The sequence below is a fragment of the Schistocerca americana genome, chromosome 1 (genome assembly GCF_021461395.2).
Source record: "Schistocerca americana isolate TAMUIC-IGC-003095 chromosome 1, iqSchAmer2.1, whole genome shotgun sequence".
Lineage (NCBI taxonomy): Eukaryota > Metazoa > Arthropoda > Insecta > Orthoptera > Acrididae > Schistocerca > Schistocerca americana.
The window spans coordinates 1,161,322,568-1,161,337,230 of record NC_060119.1 but is presented as its reverse complement, the minus strand read 5'-3'; the positions used below and the strand labels follow the sequence as shown (position 1 = coordinate 1,161,337,230).

General features: G+C 43.7%; 1 protein-coding gene across 1 annotated transcript in view; it reads right to left on the bottom strand.

Moving 5' to 3' along the window:
* The window catches only part of LOC124597760 (mucin-19-like), a 503,731-nt gene that overhangs the window by 304,038 nt on the left and 185,030 nt on the right, over nt 1–14,663 (bottom strand). The gene's annotated exons all lie outside the window — the stretch shown is intronic.

Below are 14,663 nucleotides of genomic sequence, written 5' to 3'. Positions count from 1 at the left end.
TTTTCCGTGAAAGGTCACACACACGTGGAGCGGCCTCAGCGGCTGTGTCGACCGACCCTTACAAAGAAAGAGCATTTAATTATTCAATTAATAATATTTAAAATCATAGATTCGTATAGGAGGCAAAATTGCAACTCCAACAAGCGCAGTCACAAGCCTAGTTGTTGTTGGGTTGTTTTTGGGGGGAGGAGACCAGACAGCGATGTCATCGGTCTCATCGGATTAGGGAAGGAAGGGGAAAGAAGTCGGCCGTGCCCTTTCGAAGGAACCATCCTGGCATTTGCCTGGAGCGATTTAGGGAAATCACGGAAAACCTAAATCAGGATGGCCGGACGCGGGATTGAACCGTCGTCCTCCCGAATGCGAGTCCAGTGCGCTAACCACTGCGCCACGCGTGAATATTTAAGAAGTCGGAAAAAGGAACACGTAATTTTTTAACAGCATGTAAGTTTTTCCCTGTATTCGGGACCTTCCAATGTGTTGCTTGGATACAGGCCCATCTGGTGGTATGTGACAAAAAATAAAAACACCTACAGCCGGCCGGCCGGGGTGGCCGAGTGGTTCTAGGCGCTACAGTCTAGAACCGAGCGACCGCTACGGTCGCAGGTTCGAAAAAAAATAAAAACACCTACAGCCGCCCGCCCGGGGTGGCCGAGCGGTTCTAGGCGCTACAGTCTGGAACCGCGCGACCGCTACGGTCGCAGGTCCGAATCCTGCCTCGGGCATGGGTATGTGTGATGTCCTTACGTTAGTTAGGTTTAAGTAGTTCTAAGTTCTAGGGGGACTGATGACCTCAGAATTTAAGTCCCATAGTGCTCAGAGCCATTTGAACCTACAGCCGTCCTTATGATTTTATTTTGTCGCTACCAGTTTCAGTGCTTCGTCGCGTCATCTTCAGGCTGTTTTGATGCGGTACAGGTTGATACGATCCCCATGCATAACCCATCAGTTGCCAGCATTACTGGGATTCGCAGATACTGTGTCAGCACTCCAACCGTCAACTGCCAACTCAGTTGGATATTGCGTGAGAAAGAAGAAAAGGTGACAGAAAAATTACGAACTTCGAATTTTTGTATTCCATCCGGTCGCAGTCTGTGCAGCAGTCAAGGCGGAAGTCTGAGGTCTCGGATGTGACAACCTGTGTGATTGACGGTTAACGGGGCTCACAGCGACCTGTTTCAGCCACAGGTAGCAGGGGGACGGCTGCAGCGGATAGAAGCCGGCAAGAACACCAGCAAGTTCAACAGACCGGTCAGAGAAACGTAATGTGTTAAGCGACGAGATTAATTGCTTGCCTACAGCAGTCATTACTGTCGCAATAGGACTTTAAAACATGGTGTGTTTAGTCAACACGTTATTTTGTTTAGTCCAGTAGCAAACGGTGGTAGTAAGGTTATGAAATTCCACCCGTTATAAAAAAAAAAAAGTTTAATATAGCATCAGAATTAATGATCTAGGAATGATAGACATTATTAAGGGTCAAAAACCGTAACGCATGTTCAGTACAAAAGTTGGGTCGTAAGTTTTCCAGAATGATGGAAATCCAAAGGACAGGAAAAGTGACAGCTAGACATTTCACAGCAGCGCTTTTTTTTTCTAGGGTAGATATGTACAAACAAATATGTTGAACAGTATTTAGACGGCAATATAGTGCTTCTTCCTTATCCAGGGTGTATTTTGGTTTATTTCTAAGTACGGTACGAAACAATGTCAAAATTAACTGTATAGGTACGCATGCAACAGCATGGATACCTGCTATGTTCCAAAGTGCTGTGCATAAAAATGGGATTTTTTGATGCTCATGCCTCGAGCTCTGCTGCTGATAAAAACATAGGGTCAAGTGCGTTGGAAAGCCTTTGGGCTAGGGAACATTTGTATAGCCAACAGAAGGATCGCCTTAGCGTCATTACCCTACAATACAGGATCAAACTATGAATATTACACACTTCTTCGTGCTTTGGCAAAAGAAGCAAATCGGTTGCTTCTTTTTCCATTTGATGTGGTCTCTGTTGGGCTTGACGGGACCTGTGGGGGCACCATTAGTTCTTGGGCGACTCCTCAGAAACACAACAAAAAAGGATTTTTTACTACATTTTTACTACATTTTCGCTGTCACCTGAGGACCAACTCGCAGCCGAGGGTTTCAGGACGGCTATGCACGTCAAACGGCTGTAATTTTTACGATATATTTTTAATATCCCGGTCTCTAATAACCCTGAAAATTTTCTTCATATCATTATCGGTTTCCGAGATACAGAGGTTCAAAATTACCCCACTTGTGCATGTAAAATACGGTGTGAGGCGAAAATGTAGTTTATAAAATGTCGTAACACAGAGAAATATGCCGCGAAAGTGCCTCCGTTCTCATCTGCGATTTTGCAGTAGTGAAGCACATGCAAAATTTTTTGCACGTAAAATCCTGTCTGTAGTTGTTTTTCGTTATTTCAATTTCACGTGAGTGAATTATCTAAATTTTACTGCCCAGTACATTACTTTTTAAATGAGTTAGAAGCCCTGATGCATGAGCAGCAGAGGAAAGAAGGGAACCAGCGGAAAATATTTCTGTTAGAGAACAAATAATGTGTGTTTCTGTTTATTTAAGAGACTCTGGCTGAAAAGTGGCGTTCCAGCTGCCTCGTTACACCTACTTCATTATCTTTAAAAATTTTCACAAAAATTTTACCCGTAAAATTGTGGATAATTTGCGCTTGCTACCCCTCCTAGGTGCAGACAGTCTAAAGGCTAGCAACGGATTGATGACCGTTCTTCTCCTAGCGCGCTCACTACGCGTCTTTACGGCATCCACTTTGGTACCCTAACCACACACAGTAACTCTCCTCTAGCGTTTCCTTCCCTAAAAAATTCATTTCTACCTTTCGGTCCCTATGCATGACTCAGTAATAGGACCAACACTCTTTTCATACATAAACTGTACGTAAAAAATGTTCATCGTTACCATTTGGTGAAAAAATGTATACATTTACGAACGGGCAATAACGATACAGCAATAGCAGAGTGTGTCCCAGGAGGAATGTTCGATATTCAGGGATACGACAGGAAACATGTTTTGAAGCAAAACACTTCATATGGGCGTATGCCCTATTCCGAATGTTTTCCGAGATAGAACACATTTAATGCATACTGTTATTTGTTTTCTGTATCATTCAATACGTTGTCAGATACACACATATACAACAGTTAGTAAACATTAAAACATGCATTTCACGAAGTATCAATTGAAAAATGCTTATTTTTAACACATTCACCTCTAAGCATTATCGTACACAGCAAATTACAGTAGTTGTACAGTTCACAGTAATTAATGCCCGAATACACCACCGTCAACATCAGTGTATTTAGTGAAGCCTGGCACTGCCAGGGAGGAGTCGGCGGTCTTAATACAATACATCAAATAAAAATTGTTTATGTATAAAACTTTTTATGCCTAGACTGTAATTTTCAGTATACAGCTAGAGCACAATGACTAGTTTTCGGTTGTTTTCTGACACCGTCTCAAATCATTATCTTACAGATGACAGTAATAAAAAAGGGAAATTGTAGTTGCATTAGAAAACTTGCACAACATGCTCGTGATTTGCAACTGTACAGCAGGTATTATAGTGAGAACAGAATATGCAACGGCACAAGAAATGTCAGCTGTTGCATAGTGTAGCATACTGAGGAGTGATGAGCATGGTGTATAAAATAATCATTTTTATAAATTGTACACAAGTTCAGGATTAAGAGCAAAATGCTACAATCCAAACTGTCTGGCAAGACACGTCAAAAGGAACTTGTTGCTTGTCTGATTGCCTCTGGACTTCCCCCAATAAGGACAGTAGCGTCCATGATGCGACCAAGCAGTTCATCTTGAGTGTTCACATTTCGTTTGTATATCTCAGACTTCATCCAAGATCACAAACAAAAATCAGATGGCGTAAGGTCTAGCGATCTTGGTGGCCAGTTAATTGTACTACCACGACCAATCCTGCGATTAGGGTACGTGCGTTTAAGATGTTCCCTAGTAAGTTGATAAAACGTGAGAATACATTATAGTCTGCGTCGTCGAAGGAACGTCCTCAAGGTGTTCACCAAACCAATTTCCAAAAAAATGCAAGTAATCCTGTCTCGTTATTCGCTCTTCTGAAATGACTATCAACATGTTCCCGATCATGTCGCACAGAACACTGATCGAAAAACGAAGTTGGAAATTGGTTTGTACTGAGCGCGTGGATTTTCCTACGACCATATGTGATTATTACGTGTGTTGTTGATTCCATTCCGTATGAACGTGGTTTCATCAGTGACAGTATTAATGGAAGCAAATAACGATTGTCATTTAACCAGAGACAAAATTCAAGTATGTGGCATTGGCGCCAATGATTGAGGACACACTGTATATGAAATGGGTAAAAGTTTTCCACATGTAGATCGCCATACACGCGTCCATGGGACATTGATACGTGCAGAAGATCGCCGTGTTCTGGTGATACGCCTACGTTGAGCATTTCAGCCATGTGTTGCTGATCCTGCAGAGGTTGTTGAGCTATGGGTTTGTTTATAAATAGCTTTCTTCTACCAGTCACAATTTTATTTGTTTTTTCACGAGGCGTTTCGGAAAATGATTCCGATTTTCAAGAATGTATCTCTCTGTATTATGCCATTCTTTTGTAATGTTTTCGACGTGTGAGGTTCTGCACTGTTTTGTTGACTTTACAGCATTATATAAAAAAAACGCGCAATTTTTTAGTTACGTATCGATTTTTATATGCAGTTAGTAGCGAAATTTGGAAGAACTTGTACTTGTAGTTTTCTTATGGTCCATTTTTGCAGTCTCACACATGTTAAAGATCACTCGTAACTTTCAGTGTACGGTAGTGATTTTTAACATGTGATACTCTGCACAAATGGATCATATGAAAACTATGAGTGCAAGTTCTTCCAAATCGATAACTAGCTAAGAATTACGTGTTTTTTTAATATATTGCAGAGAAGTCAATAAGAAAAAGCAGAACCTCACACATCAAAAACATTACGAGAAATCGGCATAGGACAAAGAAATACACACCTGAAAATTGGAATCATTTCCAGAAACGCGACTGGTAGCAGAAAGTTATTTGTAAACAAACCCACTGTTTTCACAGCCGCAATATTTAAAGAAAATAAAGAACATTTACAATGGACAAAATCGGGTTGTTGATCTAAACGCTAAGAGAAAAATGGGAACGTGGAAGAATACCTGTTTCACAGAATGTGCGGGAAGCTCAAAGAAACTCTCTACACTACTGTTAGGGCTTTCGTGACCACTTGTTCACAAACTGTCTGTTGGGTTCCGTCTCGGGTTTGTTTGATGACTTTTCTGACGTTTCGCCAGCACGAGTGGCTGGCATTGTGAAAGCTTCAACCCTCCATTGCCGGTGGTGGACTGAAGTCGAGCTCGCGGCCGCAGATCATATGTACCTGGCGCGCCAGGTGATCATTTCCGGTGCAGTTCTCCTCTTACTAACTGCAACGATCGTTCGCTGCAGCACGGGGATCCAGGATACTTTCACCTTGAGACTGTCTTTTTCCTTGTTGACGCTATTCTCATGTTTGTGTATTTCTATAGCTTGAAATGATAATTAAATCAAGACCCTACGCTGTCGACGGGCCTTGATATACATCAACGGGGACTCGAACCCGGGATCTCCTGCTTACATGGCAGACGCTCTATCCATCTGAGCCATCGAGGGCACAGAGGATAGTGCGACTGCAGGGATTTATTCCTTGCACGCTCCCCGTGAGACCCACATTCCCAACTTAATGTCCACACACTACATTCGTAGTGCCCCTGCCCATTACAATCATTACTCACGGCAGACAATCCTACCGAGCACCGTAAGAGTTCGGGCAATACGTGTGCATGCAGCACAGAAGAAGGAGGTCAATGGCCGGTTAGCCTTAACTATATGAAGATGGTATCAGTTCTTTCGGACCTGTCCGAAAGAACAGTACCATCTTCATATTTCTAATGCTTCGCTGAACAAGCGGGTGTGATAGCTCTTCTCTACAGCCAGAACTTCCGTGTCGGCGTATTTTACTACGTAAGGTCGGCTTCACACAGCGCTTGATCTGCCCCGGACGGTTTCTCCACATGCCCCAACTCTCTACGGTCAGGAATTCGACGTGTCTGAATGAGCCGACAGCACTCTAGAAGCCGTAAATGTACGCCATATCTCCAATTCCTCATTTGTGTAGAGTTGTGGCGCTTTAGCCTGCGTGTGCACTGACACACAGTTAAATAATGCATCTCTCTGGTACACTCTCAATCCGTCGGACTACCTCACTCACAACACTCCATGCACAACTGCGCGTTCGACGGGGTAGTTTAAGGGCGAAAAGACATCCCAAGCAAAGAGGTTAAAAGCAACGGGGTAGGTTGGGCTAGAAGAAGTGGTGTGGCCAAGACACTCACTTACGCGACCTTAGCCGAAAAACAAATGTACATTGAATATGCCCTACCTCGAAAACCATTCGAAGTAGGGCCTATGTCCATATGCAGTTTTTTGCTGCAGATGAGAGATGTTGCGTCCTCAGATGTTGACCATTCCTTTCTGGGATATCATATATTAACGGCACAAAGCGTTAGTGTTCAGGACGATTAATTTGTTAGTGAACACTCCTCGCAGCTTGGTGCACTGTTTCGGGACTCTGGCGGACAAAACAGGTACTGTGGCGTGCAAGGCACGGGGCAGTCTCTGGGGGCGGCACTTGAGTCCGGCCACTGCGCCGGAATGTGGCGGCGGTGTAGGCGGACGATGGAGGGAGAGGGGGAGGGGGGGCGGTCCCCACGTGAGTGCTTCTCCCAGCTCCCGGGACCCGGGCCCCACGTGGCCGGCCGCCAGATTTACGAGCACGGCCGCACGAGTCGAGGAGACGGGAGCCGGGCCTCGCCTCGCCTGCGGCCAGCGCCGCTTTTACGATCAGCCGGACAGAGTGGCGAGGGGTTGGGGGGAGAGGGGTAGAGAGGAAGGGCGACCTCCTCCAACAGACTCTGGTGGTCGCCGCAGCCACTGGGCGATACGGATGGCGTTCATCGCCGAAACAACCGGTTTTCGGTTAAATCTGTTTTTTCCTTCGCCAGTTTAACCTGACTGTTAATACCGTTCAGAATACCCGGTTTCTGAAATAACCAATTTTCGATTTTTCATTCGTATTATTTTCTGTAATAAACGCAGAATTCGAACAAATACTAAAGAACAAGTTTGTTTGCTGACCAATCTCAGCAGCAACAACAGAAAAAAATGGTTCAAATGCCTCTGAGCACTATGGGACTCAACTGCAGTGGTCATCAATCCCCTAGAACTTAGAACTACTTAAACCTAACTAACCTAAGGACATCACACACATCCATGCCCGAGTCAGGACTCGAACCTGCGACCGTAGCGGTCGCGCGGCTCCAGAGTGTAGCGCCTAGAACCGCTCGGCCACTCCGGCCGGCAACAACAGAAATATTTTTGAAAGTATAACCGCTTTTTCTTGCCGTAGCTATAATTTATTCCTCCTAGAAGCGTTTCGCTATTTTTTTTTTAACTCTAAGGCATCTTCAGCGGGATCTAGAACGATGCTGTTCCATTTTGATGTCCACACTGGACTCGCATTCGGGAGGACGACGGTTCAATCCCGTCTCCGGCCATCCTGATTTAGGTTTTCCGTGATTTCCCTAAATCGCTTCAGGCAAATGCCGGGATGGTTCCTCTGAAAGGGCACGGCCGATTTCCTTCCCCATCCTTCCCTCAACCGAGCTTGCGCTCCGTCTCTAATGACCTCGTTGTCGACGGGACGTTAAACACTAATCTCCTCCTCCTCCTCCTCCATTTTGATGTTTTGATGTGTGTTATTTTTAGATTATAAAAGAGTTCACACCTCGCTTCTTATGTAAATAAGTAATTACTTACTGTTTATAAATGATAGAGCGCAGCTATCAGTCGTCCTTATTTTGCAGGTTTTATTACGCAAATCAAGATTTCGGATAGTGCCTAGCCATTATCAATGCACTATTTTTTGAACTCGATGCATGTTGGTTCCCTGTTGTTCGGGCGTCAGTCACAGCTCTTTGAATACTACTCCAATATTTCCGGTAAAAAAAGGACGACTGATTGCTGCGCTCTATCATTTATAAATTACATAACAGTCGCTGAGTGCAGCCACTTTCCTAATGGAAAGTAAACTGACTTACAGTTTGTTGCCATCTGCGTTTCCTCTCATCTGGTCTGGAGGTCGCCCTACCACTTCATTTCCGAAACACAAGCATATTTTTACATTATAAACTTTTTCTTTCACAGAAGAGTAATAGGGCACCACAAAAATTAGGGTAAACATGGCGAACAGTGTAAAAGAAAAAATTCGGACTATAGAAATTTCCGTGAGTTTCGGAAATAAAGTGGTAGTGCGACTTCGAGACCAGATGAGAGGAAACGCAGATACTAACAAACTGTAAATAATTACTTGTTCACGCAAAAAACGCGACATGAACTGTTTGATAATCTAAAAATAACACATATCAAAACAGAACTGTATCGTGTTAGATATCACTGAAGATGCCTTAGAGTTAAAAATTGCGAAACGCATCTGGGAGGAATAAATTACAGCTGAAGCAAGAAAAGGCAGTTTTATTTACAAAACAAATGCTGAAGACCTTTAACTCTCTCAGTTTCAAGATACACAGAATCAAAATATCAAATTAAATACGCAAATAAAAGGAAACTTCATCGGTCCTCCATTCACCGTGTTTCTCTCAAAGTGATTAACTGGTTGAACACCACAAAAATGACAAGTATTCTCCTAAGGATTCTAAGTTTTTGAAACTCTGCTTAAAAATCATGTTGGAACCGAGATTATACCACTATCTGGACATTACCAACAGTCGGTGCTAAAGGGTGAAAACTGAGGTTGAAGAACTCCGTTTTACGTGTTAATTTGTACGTTTTCAGAGTCTACAAGCAGATAAAGGCATACTGCGTAGACACATGCAGCAGAACAGCTACTTTCTGTTTTTATTGGCCGGCCGGGGTGGCCGAGCGGTTCTAGGCGCTACAGTCTGGAGCCGCGCGACCGCGCCGCAGGTTGGAATCCTGCCTGGGGCATGGATGTGTGTGATGTCCTTAGGTTAGTTAGGTTAAAGTAGTTTTAAGTTCTGGGGGAGTGATGACCTCAGAAGTGAAGTCCATTAGTGCTCAGAGCCACTTCAACCATTTTTTGTTTTTATTGTATACTATGAATGAACTATTATTACGTTTTTAATTTATTACTGTTACTTTAATTTCCTTTTTCTTTTATTATTTCATAGAAATGACAAACAAAGCTTTAATCTTTTAAATCAAATGATTTTTCATTGTTACGTCACTTCGCAATTTTTTTCCACACAAGAGTTGCTGCCATTCTGCGATACAACGGATGTTCAGTGGCGACAGCGACAAACGAAAGCATTCACCAGGTGGGGGCGAGTCTTGCATACTGCATATACAGGTATATGCAATGCTGTACCAGTTCTTATGCCATGTGTTTGTTGCTCATTTCTGTCGGCATTGTTACTAAAATAACACTAATTTCTCCCCCCACTTTCTATAATAACGCAATATTTCAAACAAATGCAAATTTTACGAATAAAAATTACTCCTTTTTTTAAAATGTTGCCTTGGCTAATTGATATTTCGGTTTTTTTACTCAGTTTTAATAAAAAATAAAAAAAACACCTGTTTAACGGAGACATGACAAATACAAAAAAACGGTTATTTAGAACTAAAATACCGGTCTCGATTTTAACCGGTCGGTTTCTCCTATCCCCATTGCGTGGCCGCGGCCGGCGCACCCCGTGCCAATGGTAGTATCATTGCCACAGATACTGCTACAACGCCGCGCCAACACAAGGTTGGCAGCCCGTCGTCTGCCGAGCACAGCGCACTCTAGAGGGCCGTGCAGCTCGACGGAACTGGAGTGTGCCTCGTTCACTTCTTAGCTAGATTTCAACCTAGGCAGACGCACTTTCATAATCGGCCCTCAGCCAGGTCTGTTTGCATTGATTCTCTGAGGAGGGCCCATCAGGCTTAGTCCCTGAGAATATGTTGCATTAGTTACAATCGTAGCTGCAATCCTACAAACTACTGAAGATAAGTAATTTTAATTTTTTTGTTGTTTTTTTCTTTTTTTGTTTAAGGGCGCTCAACTACGGAATGTCATTAGCGCCCAGTCACAATTGTTAGAGCACATAGAATCTAGTAAAACTCAAGGGGGGGGGGGGGGGGGACACCAGAAAGTTCTTGCAAAGATGCAGATAAAATAAGTAAAAGAGTCAGATGTCTTTGGATAAGCCAGTCAAAGTAATAAAACGAAGAACACGAGCAGCTGCTCGAGCGTCATCAGCTAAAATATCCTGTAAAGTAGATGGCAGAGACAGGACAACACGAGATTGACTAAAACGGGGACACGACAATAAAACATGGCGCACTGTTAATACATGACCACAAGGGCACTGCGGGGCTGGGTCACGGGAGAGCATGTAGCGGTGGCGAAACCGGCAATGCCCAATCCGCAACCTGGTCAGAAGGACCTCTTCTCGCCGAGATGGTCGGGAGGAGGTTGTCCAAGCAGTTGGGAACGGTTTTACTGCCCGGAGCTTGTTTCCTTGAAGTGAGGACCAAGCATCCCACCACAACGACACAAGCCTCTTACAAATAACCGCACTAACATCAGATGACGGGACACAATGGGAGGCTGGCCGAGGCAGGAGGACTGCAGCCTTGGCTGCAGCATCAGCAGCCTCATTCCCAGGCACTCCTACATGGCCGGGAACCCACAGAAAGCTGACAGGAGAGCCACCATCAGCAAAAGAATGGTGGGACTGCTGGATCCGTTGCACCAAGGGATGGACCGGATATGGAGCTCCAAGGCTCTGAAGAGCACTGAGTGAATCAGAGCAGAGTACATACGATGAGGTAATTTTCATTGTACTATGTGTTTCTTGAATAATAATCCTTCTCTCTAACAGTGTGCCGTACCGCATATTATTGCAACCTGGACTCCTTCAGCTCCTATCAACTCGGCCTCCTACTTATTTGCATTTAGTAACGAGCTGAAAACACCCACGCGTTTTGTGCCTCCAAACAGTGAGACATTATACCAATTCACTGCGCCGGCCACACAACCGCCACACCGACGATCTTTTAGTCTACATCTACAGCTACATATAAAACGTGATTCAAAAAGGAAGAACTTATTTGCACTTTTTACCATAGACAAACTATGAAAGAAACACATCGTGCATTTCACTGTATAGAGAAAGGTTTTGAGATTTACGTTCGCACAGACACTGGGACGGTGTCGTTAAAATAATGTCGCAGTTCAAGGTGAAAGTGAGGCCGGGTGCTGTCATGCATAAAAATGAAACCATTGAAATGTTCGCGAGGTTGAAGAAACAACCAATTTTGCTGCATGTCCAGTTACAGTCCATTTATTTATGAAGAGAAACGGTACATATCACATGCAGTTTCGGTGTCTTCCATGCTCGACATCGACGCCAGCATGAAACGTACATTCGTCTGAAACGATGACTCGTTCGGAAAAATTGTCGTCTGCCGTATCCTGGAGAACTGGAATACGAAAGTCTTGCCTTCTATTATGGTGGCTGGGACGCAATTCCTGTAGTAACGCAGCTTCTACGGACTTCATAAAGCAGGCGTCGTTTCAGAAGGCGCCACATCATTGTCCGAGAAAGTTGAAAGTCCTGGCCTATTGTCCGTCTTGTCGACTTCCGAGGGCTCCGTGTGAACGCATCTCCGGTACGCCCGACATTTTCATCAGACGTGGGTGGCCGCCCAGTGCTCTTTCCTTTACGTATGGAACAAGCTTCCAATTTTATATGCCAGTCATAAATGTGATTGTACTGACGTAGGTTCCTCCTGAATCGATGGCGGAATGCACGTCGCACATGAGCAATGGATTTGCGCAAATTGCAACACACAAAATGATTTCTCTTGTGGTGCAGTCGCCATTTTTTTGCAAACAAACAACAGCGCAGCTACGTCAAAACTTTCAACCTCCTTCTATCCAGTGACATGCGCGATGCGTTTCCATTTTTTATAGTTTCCTTTTTGAACCATCCGCTACAAGGTATTTGCTCTAAGTTGAGACAACTTAATATTCGAAAACAAGCCATCGTACGACAAAAATGTTAGTGAATGGCACATCGGTCTGTGCTACAACTGGCCACCTCCTAACCACCCCTCAAGCGTGGGCTGTGTCAACTTTTCATTTTCAAATCGCAGCACTGATCATTTTTATTGTGTATTCGGATTCTGCGTCAAAAAATAACAACCGTTTACTCAAACTATTGTTTCGCCATACGTGACAGATGACACTGTAACTGAAAAATGTCAAATGTGCCTGGTGTGTGCATTTGGTCCTACATCTCACATCCGATGGAAATGTAAACTTTTGTGTTTAACGGTGGATACTGATGTTCAAACTTTATGCTAGTGTTGCAAATGTAATTGCACAGTACTAATAATATGGCTAGACATTGACGTAAATGGCTTGGTACAAATGGCTCTGAGTACTATGGGACTTAACATATGGGGTCATCAGTCCCCTAGAACTTAGGACTACTTAAACCTAACTAACCTAAGGACATCACACACATCCATGCCCGAGGCAAGATTCGAACCTGCGACCGTAGCAGTCGCGTGGTCCCAGACTGAAGCGCGTAGAACCGCTCGGCCACACCGACCGGCTTCTGGCAAATAAGCTGCTTGTATAGTAACGTAGTTTTCTGTTCCCTATGACGTTGATTGCAGTGAGACCCCAAACCATCGGAATGCTTGATTTCGGTGGCTGCTCACAAACCCCACCATCAGAGTGACTGGTTTCGGTGTGTGTTTCCATCCAACCGCCGTATCTCTCGCACTGCCCGATACTCGGCGACAGGTGGAAATTTGCAAAACTAAAGTAAATTTCCAACATAAATGTCAAATGTTACAATAAAAAGATCTACATTTACATGGAGAATGAAATGTATAATTAAATGAGTCGCTTCTTATTTGTAAAAAAAGGTACACTTGATATTTCTCGATTTCAGCATCATCTACCACGAATGGTAAATAATGGTTTTAGTAACCTGTACGTAATTTTTGGCGTAGAAGCCGACCATGTAATAAAAATGGAAGTTTTCCATTTGAAAATACTAACTTGACCCCACCCACACAGGAGGGGTAGTTGTAGCACAGACAAATGTCTCCTTTACTAAGATTAATTTTTCACACAGAAATTTTTTTTCGTGCGATGCGTCGTGTTCGAGATATTTAGTTGTCTCCACTTAAAACACCCACCCTGGACATTCCGCAGGCAACCATACTGTGCATAGTTGCGTCTCGCCGATGCGAAGCTGTGTATCAGTACCTGTGGTTGAAAGCACGCTGAGCGAGTAACGTTTATGATGTTATGAGGTGGCATCTGAGTCTGTAAATAACGCGGTCTGGTGACGTTCGTCCGTCGTATGACATTACTCATCTGTTGGCCACAACCGACTGTCACTGGTCGGTCGCGCCTGTAGCCCAAAGCTTTGCAGATGCTTAGAAGACATACAATAGTCAATAGAGTGTTGCAAGGAGCTTTGGTTGCATGTATCTGAAATGTGTTAGGAAAAGAGGTTCATGTGGCGAAAGACTGAGCCTTAGTGTAGTTATACATAGAGTTGACTGTAAAGTAATAGTCAGAAGTCAATGAATGTAACTACGAATTATTAATCGAATGACAGGCCGATCTGCAGCACGTACTGCGATCTAGGTTATCAGTTCAATTAGGAAACTTCCTCCCACTACAGAACTCGACATCTTTAACCACAGGACCATGGCAGGAGAAGAATGCCACTGTTAACAATATTACCTCTCATTTTACGATCTGCTGAAGAGTTAACACCGTTGCGTCGTTAAGTGATATGTAATTGCAATAAATCGAATAAGGGTGACGTGTTTGTCATAAATATTGAATGTACTGTTGTCTTCAAAGGGCAAATTGCCGTAACGAGCATGAAAACAGTAGGGCATCTCCAACGTAGTTGACTTTTATCGTCGCATCGTCATTTCCATATCACTTCTGAGGAACCCGAGCATGTCACGAACCACAGATATTGATGCACGGCCTCGCAACGGCGAGACGTAATTTATGGGACTTGGCGGAATGTACTTTGTACCATTGCTTTTCTTTCCCTTGCTGTTTCACTCGCAAATGGAGCGAAAGAAACGTCTATATCTTCGAGTTCTGTTACCTTGTCTACGCTGTCCTTGCGTGATGTATATGCTGGTGGCAATAGCATCGTTTCGATATCTGTTGTAACTGTTGGTTCTGTAAACTTTCCCAATACTGTTTATCAAAAAGAATGTCTTCTTCCATTCAGGGATTTCCACTCGAGTTCAAGAAGCATCTCCGTAATACGACACTGTCCGTACACTACAGTCGCAGATTGCTGCTCACCCTATCCGTCAGACTATTTACGTATGTGTGTAGATTCGAAGAGAAATTATTAAAGTTTTCAATGGTTCGGAGAGATATTCAAATATGCAACAACAACATTTTTATATAATTTTCCCCATGACATAAAATGTCTGAAAGGTAGCAAAGCAAGTTTCCAA